Source organism: Ambystoma mexicanum, chromosome 1p, assembly GCF_040938575.1.
Source record: "Ambystoma mexicanum isolate Mex_15411 chromosome 1p, UKY_AmexF1_1, whole genome shotgun sequence".
Classification (NCBI taxonomy): Eukaryota; Metazoa; Chordata; class Amphibia; order Caudata; family Ambystomatidae; genus Ambystoma; species Ambystoma mexicanum.
This window is the reverse complement of record NC_090921.1, coordinates 809,823,150-809,841,671: the sequence shown is the minus strand read 5'-3', so window position 1 is coordinate 809,841,671 and position 18,522 is coordinate 809,823,150.

Genomic DNA, 18,522 nt, shown 5'->3' with positions numbered 1-18,522 from the left:
TCTATGCTTTCTTATTGCTGCTTGTTCATGATTCCAAAATGTAAACACTCTGCTCTCAAAAGTGAAAGATTTGAAAGACTCTTGAGCAAAGAGCATTTCCCACTCTTTGCCCTGGGGGTGAGAGGGCTGCTTTCTGCCTTTAACACCCTCACTTTTGGAGTGGCTGGCTCCACCACTGAGAATGAGGGCCTAATCCTGGTCGGAAACGGGCAGAGGTCTGTGCCCTGCGTCCTCCACTCGTCCCTAACGCTCCCAAACGCGACCACAGCCCTTACGGGCACAGCCCTATGTCCAGTGCAGCCTCTATGGTGCAGCCACCCAGGTAGCTTAGGGTTAGGATATGTGCTCTTCAACATAAGCCTGGCCAACCAAGCCCCGGAGAGTGTCACAGCATGCCCTGTAATCCCCTAGTGATGGTGGCCTTGTTGACGATGATCTTGCTGGAATACTGATGCCTTTTTTCCTCCCAGAAGCCCCAGAAGCCTAGTGAAATGAAGGGGTGTGCACCTCTCACTGGCCTCTGTTTACCCTCTGGCTAACTGAAATTAGTTCTGGGCTCTCCAGGCAAATGTATCCATTCGGGAGAGAGCTAGGAATAGGAAGGCTCTTTCTGCAGGCACGGTGGGGAAGAGTCAGAGAGTTACATGCCTGAGGCATATTTCCTCCTCCTTAGCTCATTGTGTTCCCTAACTTCTAACTCTCTGCCAGGCCAGGCCCTGTTTCTTTTACTGCCAACCCCCCTGACCCCTCGTCTTCCACCTACTTCCCGCTCTATTATGCCTTCTCCTTTTTTGCTCTCTTCTATGGCCCTTTGAAAAGGAATGCAGGCCTAGCTAAGCCTGGTGAAGGAAATCTACCAACAAAAGATGCATTCCTCGCTTATGGGAGGTGCTCTGACGAGTAAGAAGGGCTGAAGGGGTGATTGGGTTGTGGAGTCGGGAAGCACAAGAGCCATAGCCAGGATTGTCTAGCAAATGGGGCCTCATGCTAATGTAGTTGGGCCCACTGCACTGACAAAAATATCTGTAAATTCCCACACAGCGCCGCTGAGTGGGCACTTACAGATTTTGGGTGGGCCTTGCCCCTCAGGCCCTACCCTGCCTACGCCTCTGTCTCTCCCCCAGGGCAAAGAGTGGGAAAGGCTTGATACAGCAAGAGTCTTTCAAATCTTTCACTTTTGAGAGCAGAGTGTTTACATTTAAAAATCTTGAACAAGCAGCAATACCAAAGCATAGTAAAAGAGGACAGAAGACTACCCTGCGCATATCAGTACACCCCAATGACTAAGGCAAACATTTAACTGACCTGCTTAGCTATTAGTGGCTGACACCTCACAATGAGTATCATCTCTCCGTGAAGCAAAACATCCTCTGAATTGGAGTGAAAGATAGATCTAATGTGCCAAAGGAAGGCAGCATGGAAATTCAGTTTTCTGCCCTCAGAGGAAGGAGGGTCGACAGCCCAATGGGTTAATGCACCTACTGCAGCCTCCTATGTGTAGCCAGTAGGCGACACATTCAGTTGCTGGTGAGATGCTGATACAGGTTTGCTTGCTACGCAGGGGCCGGTGGGCACCTCACAGCGCCTCGAGAAGGTGTCCTGTTTGAGTCCCTGTGCAAATACCGTATCAACCATGACCCGTGGGTTACACTTTTTCCCCTCGTTTTTTCCAGTCAGTTGGGGCCAGAGAGACAAGCTTTTCTATGGGCGTTACCAAGGCCATAGTGCAGAAGACAAAGGCACAATTGTTAATAGGAATGCAGGTATTGAAGGGGCATTAGCTGTTGGCTGATCGCACAGGGCAATTCATACCCATTTTGAAAAGAAAAAAAAACATGCCTGGCAGATTCCAGACATTGGATTAGAACTCAGGTCTCCAGGATCCGAAGACCAAGCACTTACCACTTGAGCCACAGGTGGCTGTGCTTCTAAGTGTTGCTTTTGGGCATATATATCTTTCTTCTGCATGCCCCTGTGAGCATACCCATTTGCATTGTGAAACATGTGCACTGAAGAAAATGAGGATAGAACATCTGGCCCCCCAGCTCCACCAAATACCAGCTAACTGCAGTGGCCTATAGGTTAAGTGCTTGCCATGGGGCCCTGGGTTCGAGTCCTGCTTTCGGCACTTAAACGGAATAGTGGGGTAATCTCCTTGTACAGTTGCTGTGGAACATAGCAGAGAAGTGGGACTGTGGAAGTGAGGGAGTGCAGGCTAAAGGAGGAGGTGGGGCAGCTAAAGGAGGAGGTAGGGCAGGCTAAAGAGGGAGGTAGGGGCAGATACAGGGGTCCCTGTGGAGAGGAGGTGGGGCTGGCTGAGTCAGGGTAGGTCTAGAAGGGCATGGCGTAGGTTCCCTGGTGAAGGGAGGAAGAAAGCATAGAGGAGGCCAGGAAGTGAAGGGTATAAAGGAGGAGGCAGGTTAGGATAAAGGGTAGCGCCTGATGAGAAAAAAATGTCAGCCTATTCCTATTGTGGGGTCCATTCCATCCTCCATTGGCATCCTTTTCCTCCCTTCTTCAATGGCCCCTTTCCCCACATTAGGACCCTCCTTTACACCCCCCCTTCCACTATTCAGGGCCCTATTCTCCCACTCACACCGTACCCAGGGGACCACTTTATCCTACATCCCATACTTCTCTCGTCCTACCCCCCATCCACCCAGTCCCCTCCACAGGGACCCCTTCATCCAGCCCTACCTCCCCTTTTTGCCTGCCCCACCTCCTCCTTTATTTACCCTGCACTTCCTCTCCCCTCTCCCCCACCTCCACAGTCCTGCCTCTCTGCTTTCTTCCACCCTCCCTTTACCAGGGACCTCATTACATAACCACTGAATCTTGTAGAAGAAGTGTGGGTCTCTTCAACTGATTACCCAACTATACCGTTTCTGTGCCGAAAGCAGGACTCGAACCCAGGCCCCCACCGCTGTAACACAAGCACTTAAGCTCTAGGCCACTGGAGTTAGCTGGTGTTTGGTGGAGCCGGGGGGGGGGGGGAGGGGAGATGGGGGGGGGAGGGCCAGATGTTCTATCCTCCTCGGCTCCAGTGAACATGTTTCACAACTGAAATGGGTATGCTCAAAGGGGCATGCAGGACAAAGATATATACGCCCAAAAGCTACTTTCAGAAGCACAGCTACCAGTGGCTCAAGTGGTAAGTGCTTGGGATTGGAATGCTGGAGACCTGAGTTCTAATCCGATGTCTGCAATCTCCTGGGCATGTTGTTTTCAATTAAAAAAAATGTTTTTTAATTGAAAATGGGTATTCATTGCCCTGCGCGATCAGCCAACAGCTAATGCCCCTTCAATACTTGCATTCCTACTAACAGTTGTACCTTTGTTTTCTGCACTCTGGCCTAGGTACCACCCATACAAAAGGTTGTCTCTCTGGCCCCAATTGACTGGAAAAAAACAAGGGGAAAAGGTGTAATCTAAGGATCATGGTTGATACAATAATTGCCCTGGGACTCAAACAGGACACCTTCTCGAGGTGCTGTGAGGTGACCACCGGCCCCTGCATAGCAAGCAAACCTGTATCAGCATCTCACCAGCAACTGAATGTGTCACCTGCAGACTACACATAGGAGGCTGCAGTAGGTGCATTAACCCATTGGGCTGTCGACCCTCCTTCCTCTGAGAGCAGGAAACTGAATTTCCATGTTGCCTTCCTTTGGCACATTAGATCTATCTTTCAACCCAATTAAGAGGATGTTTTGCTTCATGGAGAGATGATAATCATTGTGAGGTGTCAGCCACTAATAGCTAAGCAGGTCAGTTAAATCTTTGACTTTGTCATTGGGGTGTACTGATATGCGCAGCACAGTCTTCTGTCCTGTGATACTCTATACTTTCTTATTGCTGCTTGTTCATGATTCCAAAATGTAAACACTCTGCTCTCAAAAGTGAAAGATTTGAAAGACTCTTGAGCAAAGAGCATTTCCCACTCTTTGCCCTGGGGGTGAGAGGGCTGCTTTCTGCCTTTAACACCCTCAATTTTGGAGTGGCTGGCTCCACCACTGAGAATGAGGGCCTAATCCTGGTCGGAAACGGGCAGAGGTCTGCGCCCTGCGTCCTCCACACGTCCCAAACGCGACCACAGCCCTTACGGGCACAGCCCTATGTCCAGTGCAGCCTCTATGGTGCAGCCACCCAGGTAGCTTAGGGTTAGGATATGTGCTCTTCAACATAAGCCTGGCCAACCAAGCCCCGGAGAGTGTCACAGCATGCCCTGTAATCCCCTAGTGATGGTGGCCTTGTTGACGATGATCTTGCTGGAATACTGATGCCTTTTTTCCTCCCATAAGCCCCAGAAGCCTAGTGAAATGAAGGGGTGTGCACCTCTCACTGGCCTCTGTTTACCCTCTGGCTAACTGAAATTAGTTCTGGGCTCTCCAGGCAAATGTATTCATTCGGGAGAGAGCTAGGAATAGGAAGGCTCTTTCTGCAGGCACGGTGGGGAAGAGTCAGAGAGTTACATGCCTGAGGCATATTTCCTCCTCCTTAGCTCATTGTGTTCCCTAACTTCTAACTCTCTGCCAGGCCAGGCCCTGTTTCTTTTACTGCCAACCCCCTGACCCCTTGTCTTCCACCTACTTCCCGCTCTATTATGCCTTCTCCTTTTTTGATCTCTTCTATGGCCCTTTGAAAAGGAATGCAGGCCTAGCTAAGCCTGATGAAGGAAATCTACCAACAAAAGATGCATTCCTCGCTTATGGGAGGTGCTCTGAGACGAGTAAGAAGGGCTAAAGGGGTGATTGGGTTGTGGAGTCGGGAAGCACAAGAGCCGTAGCCAGGAATGTCTAGCAAATGGGGCCTCATGCTAATGTAGTTGGGCCCACTGCACTGACAAAAATATCTGTAAATTCCCACACAGCGCTGCTGAGTGGGCACTTACAGATTTTGGGTGGGCCTTGCCCCTCAGGCCTTACCCTGCCTACGCCTCTGTCTCTCCCCCAGGGCAAAGAGTGGGAAAGGCTTGATACAGCAAGAGTCTTTCAAATCTTTCACTTTTGAGAGCAGAGTGTTTACATTTAAAAATCTTGAACAAGCAGCAATACCAAAGCATAGTAAAAGAGGACAGAAGACTACCCTGCGCATATCAGTACACCCCAATGACTAAGGCAAAGATTTAACGGACCTGCTTAGCTATTAGTGGCTGACACCTCACAATGAGTATCATCTCTCTGTGAAGCAAAACATCCTCTGAATTGGAGTGAAAGATAGATCTAATGTGCCAAAGGAAGGCAGCATGGAAATTCAGTTTTCTGCCCTCAGAGGAAGGAGGGTCGACAGCCCAATGGGTTAATGCACCTACTGCAGCCTCCTATGTGTAGCCAGTAGGCGACACATTCAGTTGCTGGTGAGATGCTGATACAGGTTTGCTTGCTATGCAGGGGCCGGTGGGCACCTCACAGCGCCTCGAGAAGGTGTCCTGTTTGAGTCCCTGTGCAAATACCGTATCAACCATGACCCGTGGGTTACACTTTTTCCCCTCGTTTTTTCCAGTCAGTTGGGGCCAGAGAGACAAGCTTTTCTATGGGCGTTACCAAGGCCATAGTGCAGAAGACAAAGGCACAATTGTTAGTAGGAATGCAGGTATTGAAGGGGCATTAGCTGTTGGCTGATCGCACAGGGCAATTCATACCCATTTTGAAAAGAAAAAAAAACATGCCTGGCAGATTCCAGACATTGGATTAGAACTCAGGTCTCCAGCATCCGAAGACCAAGCACTTACCACTTGAGCCACAGGTGGCTGTGCTTCTAAGTGTTGCTTTTGGGCATATATATCTTTCTTCTGCATGCCCCTGTGAGCATACCCATTTGCATTGTGAAACATGTTCACTGAAGAAAATGAGGATAGAACATCTGGCCCCCCAGCTCCACCAAATACCAGCTAACTGCAGTGGCCTATAGGTTAAGTGCTTGCCCTGGGGCCCTGGGTACGAGTCCTGCTTTCGGCACTTAAACGGAATAGTGGGGTAATCTCCTTGTACAGTTGCTGTGGAACATAGCAGAGAAGTGGGACTGTGGAAGTGAGGGAGTGCAGGCTAAAGGAGGAGGTGGGGCACGCTAAAGGAGGAGGTAGGGCAGGCTAAAGAGGGAGGTAGGGGCAGATACAGGGGTCCCTGTGGAGAGGAGGTGGGGCTGGCTGAGTCAGGGTAGGTCTAGAAGGGCATGGCGTAGGTTCCCTGGTGAAGGGAGGAAGAAAGCATAGAGGAGGCCAGGAAGTAGGAGGCAGGTTAGGCTAAAGGGTAGCGCCGGATGAGAAAAAAATGTCAGCCTATTCCTATTGTGGGGTCCATTCCATCCTCCATTGGCATCCTTTTCCTCCCTTCTTCAATGGCCCCTTTCCCCACATTAGGACCCTCCTTTACACCCCCCCCCCTTCCACTATTCAGGGCCCTATTCTCCCACTCACACCGTACCCAGGGGACCACTTTATCCTACATCCCATACTTCTCTCGTCCTACCCCCCATTCACCCAGTCCCCTCCTCTTCTCCACAGGGACCCCTTCATCCAGCCCTACCTCCCCTTTTTGCCTGCCCCACCTCCTCCTTTATTTACCCTGCACTTCCTCTCCCCTCTCCCCCACCTCCACAGTCCTGCCTCTCTGCTTTCTTCCACCCTCCCTTTACCAGGGACCTCATTACATAACCACTGAATCTTGTAGAAGAAGTGTGGGTCTCTTCAACTGATTACCCAACTATACCGTTTCTGTGCCGAAAGCAGGACTCGAACCCAGGCCCCCACCGCTGTAACACAAGCACTTAAGCTCTAGGCCACTGGAGTTAGCTGGTGTTTGGTGGAGCGGTGGGCCAGATGTTCTATCCTCCTCGGCTCCAGTGAACATGTTTCACAACTGAAATGGGTATGCTCAAAGGGGCATGCAGGACAAAGATATATACGCCCAAAAGCTACTTTCAGAAGCACAGCTACCAGTGGCTCAAGTGGTAAGTGCTTGGGATTGGAATGCTGGAGACCTGAGTTCTAATCCGATGTCTGCAATCTCCTGGGCATGTTGTTTTTAATTAAAAAAAATGTTTTTTAATTGAAAATGGGTATTCATTGCCCTGCGCGATCAGCCAACAGCTAATGCCCCTTCAATACTTGCATTCCTACTAACAGTTGTACCTTTGTTTTCTGCACTCTGGCCTAGGTACCACCCATACAAAAGGTTGTCTCTCTGGCCCCAATTGACTGGAAAAAACAAGGGGAAAAGGTGTAATCTACGGGTCATGGTTGATACAATAATTGCCCTGGGACTCAAACAGGACACCTTCTCGAGGTGCTGTGAGGTGACCACCGGCCCCTGCATAGCAAGCAAACCTGTATCAGCATCTCACCAGCAACTGAATGTGTCGCCTGCAGACTACACATAGGAGGCTGCAGTAGGTGCATTAACCCATTGGGCTGTCGACCCTCCTTCCTCTGAGAGCAGGAAACTGAATTTCCATGTTGCCTTCCTTTGGCACATTAGATCTATCTTTCAACCCAATTAAGAGGATGTTTTGCTTCATGGAGAGATGATAATCATTGTGAGGTGTCAGCCACTAATAGCTAAGCAGGTCAGTTAAATCTTTGACTTTGTCATTGGGGTGTACTGATATGCGCAGCACAGTCTTCTGTCCTCTGATACTCTATGCTTTCTTATTGCTGCTTGTTCATGATTCCAAAATGTAAACACTCTGCTCTCAAAAGTGAAATATTTGAAAGACTCTTGAGCAAAGAGCATTTCCCACTCTTTGCCCTGGGGGTGAGAGGGCTGCTTTCTGCCTTTAACACCCTCAATTTTGGAGTGGCTGGCTCCACCACTGAGAATGAGGGCCTAATCCTGGTCGGAAACGGGCAGAGGTCTGCACCCTGCGTCCTCCACGCGTCCCTAACGCTCCCAAACGCGACCACAGCCCTTACGGGCACAGCCCTATGTCCAGTGCAGCCTCTATGGTGCAGCCACCCAGGTAGCTTAGGGTTAGGATATGTGCTCTTCAACATAAGCCTGGCCAACCAAGCCCCGGAGAGTGTCACAGCATGCCCTGTAATCCCCTAGTGATGGTGGCCTTGTTGACGATGATCTTGCTGGAATACTGATGCCTTTTTTCCTCCCAGAAGCCCCAGAAGCCTAGTGAAATGAAGGGGTGTGCACCTCTCACTGGCCTCTGTTTACCCTCTGGCTAACTGAAATTAGTTCTGGGCTCTCCAGGCAAATGTATCCATTCGGGAGAGAGCTAGGAATAGGAAGGCTCTTTCTGCAGGCACGGTGGGGAAGAGTCAGAGAGTTACATGCTTGAGGCATATTTCCTCCTCCTTAGCTCATTGTGTTCCCTAACTTCTAACTCTCTGCCAGGCCAGGCCCTGTTTCTTTTACTGCCAACCCCCCTGACCCCTCGTCTTCCACCTACTTCCCGCTCTATTATGCCTTCTCCTTTTTTGCTCTCTTCTATGGCCCTTTGAAAAGGAATGCAGGCCTAGCTAAGCCTGATGAAGGAAATCTGCCAACAAAAGATGCATTCCTCGCTTATGGGAGGTGCTCTGAGACGAGTAAGAAGGGCTGAAGGGGTGATTGGGTTGTGGAGTCGGGAAGCACAAGAGCCGTAGCCAGGATTGTCTAGCAAATGGGGCCTCATGCTAATGTAGTTGGGCCCACTGCACTGACAAAAATATCTGTAAATTCCCACACAGCGCTGCTGAGTGGGCACTTACAGATTTTGGGTGGGCCTTGCCCCTCAGGCCCTACCCTGCCTACGCCTCTGTCTCTCCCCCAGGGCAAAGAGTGGGAAAGGCTTGATACAGCAAGAGTCTTTCAAATCTTTCACTTTTGAGAGCAGAGTGTTTACATTTAAAAATCTTGAACAAGCAGCAATACCAAAGCATAGTAAAAGAGGACAGAAGACTACCCTGCGCATATCAGTACACCCCAATCACTAAGGCAAAGATTTAACTGACCTGCTTAGCTATTAGTGGCTGACACCTCACAATGAGTATCATCTCTCTGTGAAGCAAAACATCCTCTGAATTGGAGTGAAAGATAGATCTAATGTGCCAAAGGAAGGCAGCATGGAAATTCAGTTTTCTGCCCTCAGAGGAAGGAGGGTCGACAGCCCAATGGGTTAATGCACCTACTGCAGCCTCCTATGTGTAGCCAGTAGGCGACACATTCAGTTGCTGGTGAGATGCTGATACAGGTTTGCTTGCTATGCAGGGGCCGGTGGGCACCTCACAGCGCCTCGAGAAGGTGTCCTGTTTGAGTCCCTGTGCAAATACTGTATCAACCATGACCCGTGGGTTACACTTTTTCCCCTCGTTTTTTCCAGTCAGTTGGGGCCAGAGAGACAAGCTTTTCTATGGGCGTTACCAAGGCCATAGTGCAGAAGACAAAGGCACAATTGTTAGTAGGAATGCAGGTATTGAAGGGGCATTAGCTGTTGGCTGATCGCACAGGGCAATTCATACCCATTTTGAAAAGAAAAAAAAACATGCCTGGCAGATTCCAGACATTGGATTAGAACTCAGGTCTCCAGCATCCGAAGACCAAGCACTTACCACTTGAGCCACAGGTGGCTGTGCTTCTAAGTGTTGCTTTTGGGCATATATATCTTTCTTCTGCATGCCCCTGTGAGCATACCCATTTGCATTGTGAAACATGTTCACTGAAGAAAATGAGGATAGAACATCTGGCCCCCCAGCTCCACCAAATACCAGCTAACTGCAGTGGCCTATAGGTTAAGTGCTTGCCCTGGGGCCCTGGGTACGAGTCCTGCTTTCGGCACTTAAACGGAATAGTGGGGTAATCTCCTTGTACAGTTGCTGTGGAACATAGCAGAGAAGTGGGACTGTGGAAGTGAGGGAGTGCAGGCTAAAGGAGGAGGTGGGGCACGCTAAAGGAGGAGGTAGGGCAGGCTAAAGAGGGAGGTAGGGGCAGATACAGGGGTCCCTGTGGAGAGGAGGTGGGGCTGGCTGAGTCAGGGTAGGTCTAGAAGGGCATGGCGTAGGTTCCCTGGTGAAGGGAGGAAGAAAGCCAGGAAGTAGGAGGCAGGTTAGGCTAAAGGGTAGCGCCGGATGAGAAAAAAATGTCAGCCTATTCCTATCGTGGGGTCCATTCCATCCTCCATTGGCATCCTTTTCCTCCCTTCTTCAATGGCCCCTTTCCCCTTTACACACCCCCCTTCCACTATTCAGGGCCCTCTTCTCCCACTCACACCATACCCAGGGGACCACTTTATCCTACATCCCATACTTCTCTCGTCCTACCCCCCATTCACCCAGTCCCCTCCTCTTCTCCACAGGGACCCCTTCATCCAGCCCTACCTCCTCTTTTTGCCTGCCCCACCTCCTCCTTTATTTACCCTGCACTTCCTCTCCCCTCTCCCCCACCTCCACAGTCCTGCCTCTCTGCTTTCTTCCACCCTCCCTTTACCAGGGACCTCATTACATAACCACTGAATCTTGTAGAAGAAGTGTGGGTCTCTTCAACTGATTACCCAACTATACCGTTTCTGTGCCGAAAGCAGGACTCGAACCCAGGCCCCCACCGCTGTAACACAAGCACTTAAGCTCTAGGCCACTGGAGTTAGCTGGTGTTTGGTGGAGCGGGGGGCCAGATGTTCTATCCTCCTCAGCTCCAGTGAACATGTTTCACAACTGAAATGGGTATGCTCAAAGGGGCATGCAGGACAAAGATATATACGCCCAAAAGCTACTTTCAGAAGCACAGCTACCAGTGGCTCAAGTGGTAAGTGCTTGGGCTTGGAATGCTGGAGACCTGAGTTCTAATCCGATGTCTGCAATCTCCTGGGCATGTTGTTTTTAATTAAAAAAAATGTTTTTTAATTGAAAATGGGTATTCATTGCCCTGCGCGATCAGCCAACAGCTAATGCCCCTTCAATACTTGCATTCCTACTAACAGTTGTACCTTTGTTTTCTGCCCTCTGGCCTAGGTACCACCCATACAAAAGGTTGTCTCTCTGGCCCCAATTGACTGGAAAAAAACAAGGGGAAAAGGTGTAATCTACGGGTCATGGTTGATACAATAATTGCCCTGGGACTCAAACAGGACACCTTCTCGAGGTGCTGTGAGGTGACCACCGGCCCCTGCATAGCAAGCAAACCTGTATCAGCATCTCACCAGCAACTGAATGTGTCGCCTGCAGACTACACATAGGAGGCTGCAGTAGGTGCATTAACCCATTGGGCTGTCGACCCTCCTTCCTCTGAGAGCAGGAAACTGAATTTCCATGTTGCCTTCCTTTGGCACATTAGATCTATCTTTCAACCCAATTAAGAGGATGTTTTGCTTCATGGAGAGATGATAATCATTGTGAGGTGTCAGCCACTAATAGCTAAGCAGGTCAGTTAAATCTTTGACTTTGTCATTGGGGTGTACTGATATGCGCAGCACAGTCCTCTGTCCTCTGATACTCTATGCTTTCTTATTGCTGCTTGTTCATGATTCCAAAATGTAAACACTCTGCTCTCAAAAGTGAAATATTTGAAAGACTCTTGAGCAAAGAGCATTTCCCACTCTTTGCCCTGGGGGTGAGAGGGCTGCTTTCTGCCTTTAACACCCTCAATTTTGGAGTGGCTGGCTCCACCACTGAGAATGAGGGCCTAATCCTGGTCGGAAACGGGCAGAGGTCTGCACCCTGCGTCCTCCACGCGTCCCTAACGCTCCCAAACGCGACCACAGCCCTTACGGGCACAGCCCTATGTCCAGTGCAGCCTCTATGGTGCAGCCACCCAGGTAGCTTAGGGTTAGGATATGTGCTCTTCAACATAAGCCTGGCCAACCAAGCCCCGGAGAGTGTCACAGCATGCCCTGTAATCCCCTAGTGATGGTGGCCTTGTTGACGATGATCTTGCTGGAATACTGATGCCTTTTTTCCTCCCAGAAGCCCCAGAAGCCTAGTGAAATGAAGGGGTGTGCACCTCTCACTGGCCTCTGTTTACCCTCTGGCTAACTGAAATTAGTTCTGGGCTCTCCAGGCAAATGTATCCATTCGGGAGAGAGCTAGGAATAGGAAGGCTCTTTCTGCAGGCACGGTGGGGAAGAGTCAGAGAGTTACATGCTTGAGGCATATTTCCTCCTCCTTAGCTCATTGTGTTCCCTAACTTCTAACTCTCTGCCAGGCCAGGCCCTGTTTCTTTTACTGCCAACCCCCCTGACCCCTCGTCTTCCACCTACTTCCCGCTCTATTATGCCTTCTCCTTTTTTGCTCTCTTCTATGGCCCTTTGAAAAGGAATGCAGGCCTAGCTAAGCCTGATGAAGGAAATCTGCCAACAAAAGATGCATTCCTCGCTTATGGGAGGTGCTCTGAGACGAGTAAGAAGGGCTGAAGGGGTGATTGGGTTGTGGAGTCGGGAAGCACAAGAGCCGTAGCCAGGATTGTCTAGCAAATGGGGCCTCATGCTAATGTAGTTGGGCCCACTGCACTGACAAAAATATCTGTAAATTCCCACACAGCGCTGCTGAGTGGGCACTTACAGATTTTGGGTGGGCCTTGCCCCTCAGGCCCTACCCTGCCTACGCCTCTGTCTCTCCCCCAGGGCAAAGAGTGGGAAAGGCTTGATACAGCAAGAGTCTTTCAAATCTTTCACTTTTGAGAGCAGAGTGTTTACATTTAAAAATCTTGAACAAGCAGCAATACCAAAGCATAGTAAAAGAGGACAGAAGACTACCCTGCGCATATCAGTACACCCGAATCACTAAGGCAAAGATTTAACTGACCTGCTTAGCTATTAGTGGCTGACACCTCACAATGAGTATCATCTCTCTGTGAAGCAAAACATCCTCTGAATTGGAGTGAAAGATAGATCTAATGTGCCAAAGGAAGGCAGCATGGAAATTCAGTTTTCTGCCCTCAGAGGAAGGAGGGTCGACAGCCCAATGGGTTAATGCACCTACTGCAGCCTCCTATGTGTAGCCAGTAGGCGACACATTCAGTTGCTGGTGAGATGCTGATACAGGTTTGCTTGCTATGCAGGGGCCGGTGGGCACCTCACAGCGCCTCGAGAAGGTGTCCTGTTTGAGTCCCTGTGCAAATACTGTATCAACCATGACCCATGGGTTACACTTTTTCCCCTCGTTTTTTCCAGTCAGTTGGGGCCAGAGAGACAAGCTTTTCTATGGGCGTTACCAAGGCCATAGTGCAGAAGACAAAGGCACAATTGTTAGTAGGAATGCAGGTATTGAAGGGGCATTAGCTGTTGGCTGATCGCACAGGGCAATTCATACCCATTTTGAAAAGAAAAAAAAACATGCCTGGCAGATTCCAGACATTGGATTAGAACTCAGGTCTCCAGCATCCGAAGACCAAGCACTTACCACTTGAGCCACAGGTGGCTGTGCTTCTAAGTGTTGCTTTTGGGCATATATATCTTTCTTCTGCATGCCCCTGTGAGCATACCCATTTGCATTGTGAAACATGTTCACTGAAGAAAATGAGGATAGAACATCTGGCCCCCCAGCTCCACCAAATACCAGCTAACTGCAGTGGCCTATAGGTTAAGTGCTTGCCCTGGGGCCCTGGGTACGAGTCCTGCTTTCGGCACTTAAACGGAATAGTGGGGTAATCTCCTTGTACAGTTGCTGTGGAACATAGCAGAGAAGTGGGACTGTGGAAGTGAGGGAGTGCAGGCTAAAGGAGGAGGTGGGGCACGCTAAAGGAGGAGGTAGGGCAGGCTAAAGAGGGAGGTAGGGGCAGATACAGGGGTCCCTGTGGAGAGGAGGTGGGGCTGGCTGAGTCAGGGTAGGTCTAGAAGGGCATGGCGTAGGTTCCCTGGTGAAGGGAGGAAGAAAGCCAGGAAGTAGGAGGCAGGTTAGGCTAAAGGGTAGCGCCGGATGAGAAAAAAATGTCAGCCTATTCCTATTGTGGGGTCCATTCCATCCTCCATTGGCATCCTTTTCCTCCCTTCTTCAATGGCCCCTTTCCCCTTTACACACCCCCTTCCACTATTCAGGGCCCTCTTCTCCCACTCACACCATACCCAGGGGACCACTTTATCCTACATCCCATACTTCTCTCGTCCTACCCCCCATTCACCCAGTCCCCTCCTCTTCTCCACAGGGACCCCTTCATCCAGCCCTACCTCCTCTTTTTGCCTGCCCCACCTCCTCCTTTATTTACCCTGCACTTCCTCTCCCCTCTCCCCCACCTCCACAGTCCTGCCTCTCTGCTTTCTTCCACCCTCCCTTTACCAGGGACCTCATTACATAACCACTGAATCTTGTAGAAGAAGTGTGGGTCTCTTCAACTGATTACCCAACTATACCGTTTCTGTGCTGAAAGCAGGACTCGAACCCAGGCCCCCACCGCTGTAACACAAGCACTTAAGCTCTAGGCCACTGGAGTTAGCTGGTGTTTGGTGGAGCGGGGGGCCAGATGTTCTATCCTCCTCAGCTCCAGTGAACATGTTTCACAACTGAAATGGGTATGCTCAAAGGGGCATGCAGGACAAAGATATATACGCCCAAAAGCTGCTTTCAGAAGCACAGCCACCAGTGGCTCAAGTGGTAAGTGCTTGTGCTTGGAATGCTGGAGACCTGAGTTCTAATCCGATGTCTGCAATCTCCTGGGCATGTTGTTTTTAATTAAAAAAAATGTTTTTTAATTGAAAATGGGTATTCATTGCCCTGCGCGATCAGCCAACAGCTAATGCCCCTTCAATACTTGCATTCCTACTAACAGTTGTACCTTTGTTTTCTGCACTCTGGCCTAGGTACCACCCATACAAAAGGTTGTCTCTCTGGCCCCAATTGACTGGAAAAAAACAAGGGGAAAAGGTGTAATCTACGGGTCATGGTTGATACAATAATTGCCCTGGGACTCAAACAGGGCACCTTCTCGAGGTGCTGTGAGGTGACCACCGGCCCCTGCATAGCAAGCAAACCTGTATCAGCATCTCACCAGCAACTGAATGTGTCGCCTGCAGACTACACATAGGAGGCTGCAGTAGGTGCATTAACCCATTGGGCTGTCGACCCTCCTTCCTCTGAGAGCAGGAAACTGAATTTCCATGTTGCCTTCCTTTGGCACATTAGATCTATCTTTCAACCCAATTAAGAGGATGTTTTGCTTCATGGAGAGATGATAATCATTGTGAGGTGTCAGCCACTAATAGCTAAGCAGGTCAGTTAAATCTTTGACTTTGTCATTGGGGTGTACTGATATGCGCAGCACAGTCTTCTGTCCTCTGATACTCTATGCTTTCTTATTGCTGCTTGTTCATGATTCCAAAATGTAAACACTCTGCTCTCAAAAGTGAAATATTTGAAAGACTCTTGAGCAAAGAGCATTTCCCACTCTTTGCCCTGGGGGTGAGAGGGCTGCTTTCTGCCTTTAACACCCTCAATTTTGGAGTGGCTGGCTCCACCACTGAGAATGAGGGCCTAATCCTGGTCGGAAACGGGCAGAGGTCTGCGCCCTGCGTCCTCCACGCGTCCCTAACGCTCCCAAACGCGACCACAGCCCTTACGGGCACAGCCCTATGTCCAGTGCAGCCTCTATGGTGCAGCCACCCAGGTAGCTTAGGGTTAGGATATGTGCTCTTCAACATAAGCCTGGCCAACCAAGCCCCGGAGAGTGTCACAGCATGCCCTGTAATCCCCTAGTGATGGTGGCCTTGTTGACGATGATCTTGCTGGAATACTGATGCCTTTTTTCCTCCCAGAAGCCCCTGAAGCCTAGTGAAATGAAGGGGTGTGTACCTCTCACTGGCCTCTGTTTACCCTCTGGCTAACTGAAATTAGTTCTGGGCTCTCCAGGCAAATGTATCCATTCGGGAGAGAGCTAGGAATAGGAAGGCTCTTTCTGCAGGCACGGTGGGGAAGAGTCAGAGAGTTACATGCCTGAGGCATATTTCCTCCTCCTTAGCTCATTGTGTTCCCTAACTTCTAACTCTCTGCCAGGCCAGGCCCTGTTTCTTTTACTGCCAACCCCCCTGAACCCTCGTCTTCCACCTACTTCCCGCTCTATTATGCCTTCTCCTTTTTTGCTCTCTTCTATGACCCTTTGAAAAGGAATGCAGGCCTAGCTAAGCCTGATGAAGGAAATCTACCAACAAAAGATGCATTCCTCGCTTATGGGAGGTGCTCTGAGACGAGTAAGAAGGGCTGAAGGGGTGATTGGGTTGTGGAGTCGGGAAGCACAAGAGCCGTAGCCAGGATTGTCTAGCAAATGGGGCCTCATGCTAATGTAGTTGGGCCCACTGCACTGACAAAAATATCTGTAAATTCCCACACAGCGCTGCTGAGTGGGCACTTACAGATTTTGGGTGGGCCTTGCCCCTCAGGCCCTACCCTGCCTACGCCTCTGTCTCTCCCCCAGGGCAAAGAGTGGGAAAGGCTTGATACAGCAAGAGTCTTTCAAATCTTTCACTTTTGAGAGCAGAGTGTTTACATTTAAAAATCTTGAACAAGCAGCAATACCAAAGCATAGTAAAAGAGGACAGAAGACTACCCTGCGCATATCAGTACACCCCAATGACTAAGGCAAAGATTTAACTGACCTGCTTAGCTATTAGTGGCTGACACCTCACAATGAGTATCATCTCTCCGTGAAGCAAAACATCCTCTGAATTGGAGTGAAAGATAGATCTAATGTGCCAAAGGAAGGCAGCATGGAAATTCAGTTTTCTGCCCTCAGAGGAAGGAGGGTCGACAGCCCAATGGGTTAATGCACCTACTGCAGCCTCCTATGTGTAGCCAGTAGGCGACACATTCAGTTGCTGGTGAGATGCTGATACAGGTTTGCTTGCTATGCAGGGGCCGGTGGGCACCTCACAGCGCCTCGAGAAGGTGTCCTGTTTGAGTCCCTGTGCAAATACCGTATCAACCATGACCCGTGGGTTACACTTTTTCCCCTCGTTTTTTCCAGTCAGTTGGGGCCAGAGAGACAAGCTTTTCTATGGGCGTTACCAAGGCCATAGTGCAGAAGACAAAGGCACAATTGTTAATAGGAATGCAGGTATTGAAGGGGCATTAGCTGTTGGCTGATCGCACAGGGCAATTCATACCCATTTTGAAAAGAAAAAAAAACATGCCTGGCAGATTCCAGACATTGGATTAGAACTCAGGTCTCCAGCATCCGAAGACCAAGCACTTACCACTTGAGCCACAGGTGGCTGTGCTTCTAAGTGTTGCTTTTGGGCATATATATCTTTCTTCTGCATGCCCCTGTGAGCATACCCATTTGCATTGTGAAACATGTTCACTGAAGAAAATGAGGATAGAACATCTGGCCCCCCCAGCTCCACGAAATACCAGCTAACTGCAGTGGCCTATAGGTTAAGTGCTTGCCCTGGGGCCCTGGGTACGAGTCCTGCTTTCGGCACTTAAACGGAATAGTGGGGTAATCTCCTTGTACAGTTGCTGTGGAACATAGCAGAGAAGTGGGACTGTGGAAGTGAGGGAGTGCAGGCTAAAGGAGGAGGTGGGGCACGCTAAAGGAGGAGGTAGGGCAGGCTAAAGAGGGAGGTAGGGGCAGATACAGGGGTCCCTGTGGAGAGGAGGTGGGGCTGGCTGAGTCAGGGTAGGTCTAGAAGGGCATGGCGTAGGTTCCCTGGTGAAGGGAGGAAGAAAGCATAGAGGAGGCCAGGAAGTAGGAGGCAGGTTAGGCTAAAGGGTAGCGCCGGATGAGAAAAAAATGTCAGCCTATTCCTATTGTGGGGTCCATTCCATCCTCCATTGGCATCCTTTTCCTCCCTTCTTCAACGGCCCCTTTCCCCACATTAGGACCCTCCTTTACACCCCCCCTTCCACTATTCAGGGCCCTATTCTCCCACCGTACCCAGGGGACCACTTTATCCTACATCCCATACTTCTCTCGTCCTACCCCCCATTCACCCAGTCCCCTCCTCTTCTCCACAGGGACCCCTTCATCCAGCCCTACCTCCCCTTTTTGCCTGCCCCACCTCCTCCTTTATTTACCCTGCACTTCCTCTCCCCTCTCCCCCACCTCCACAGTCCTGCCTCTCTGCTTTCTTCCACCCTCCCTTTACCAGGGACCTCATTACATAACCACTGAATCTTGTAGAAGAAGTGTGGGTCTCTTCAACTGATTACCCAACTATACCGTTTCTGTGCCGAAAGCAGGACTCGAACCCAGGCCCCCACCGCTGTAACACAAGCACTTAAGCTCTAGGCCACTGGAGTTAGCTGGTGTTTGGTGGAGCGGTGGGCCAGATGTTCTATCCTCCTCGGCTCCAGTGAACATGTTTCACAACTGAAATGGGTATGCTCAAAGGGGCATGCAGGACAAAGATATATACGCCCAAAAGCTACTTTCAGAAGCACAGCTACCAGTGGCTCAAGTGGTAAGTGCTTGGGCTTGGAATGCTGGAGACCTGAGTTCTAATACGATGTCTGCAATCTCCTGGGCATGTTGTTTTTAATTAAAAAAAATGTTTTTTAATTGAAAATGGGTATTCATTGCCCTGCGCGATCAGCCAACAGCTAATGCCCCTTCAATACTTGCATTCCTACTAACAGTTGTACCTTTGTTTTCTGCACTCTGGCCTAGGTACCACCCA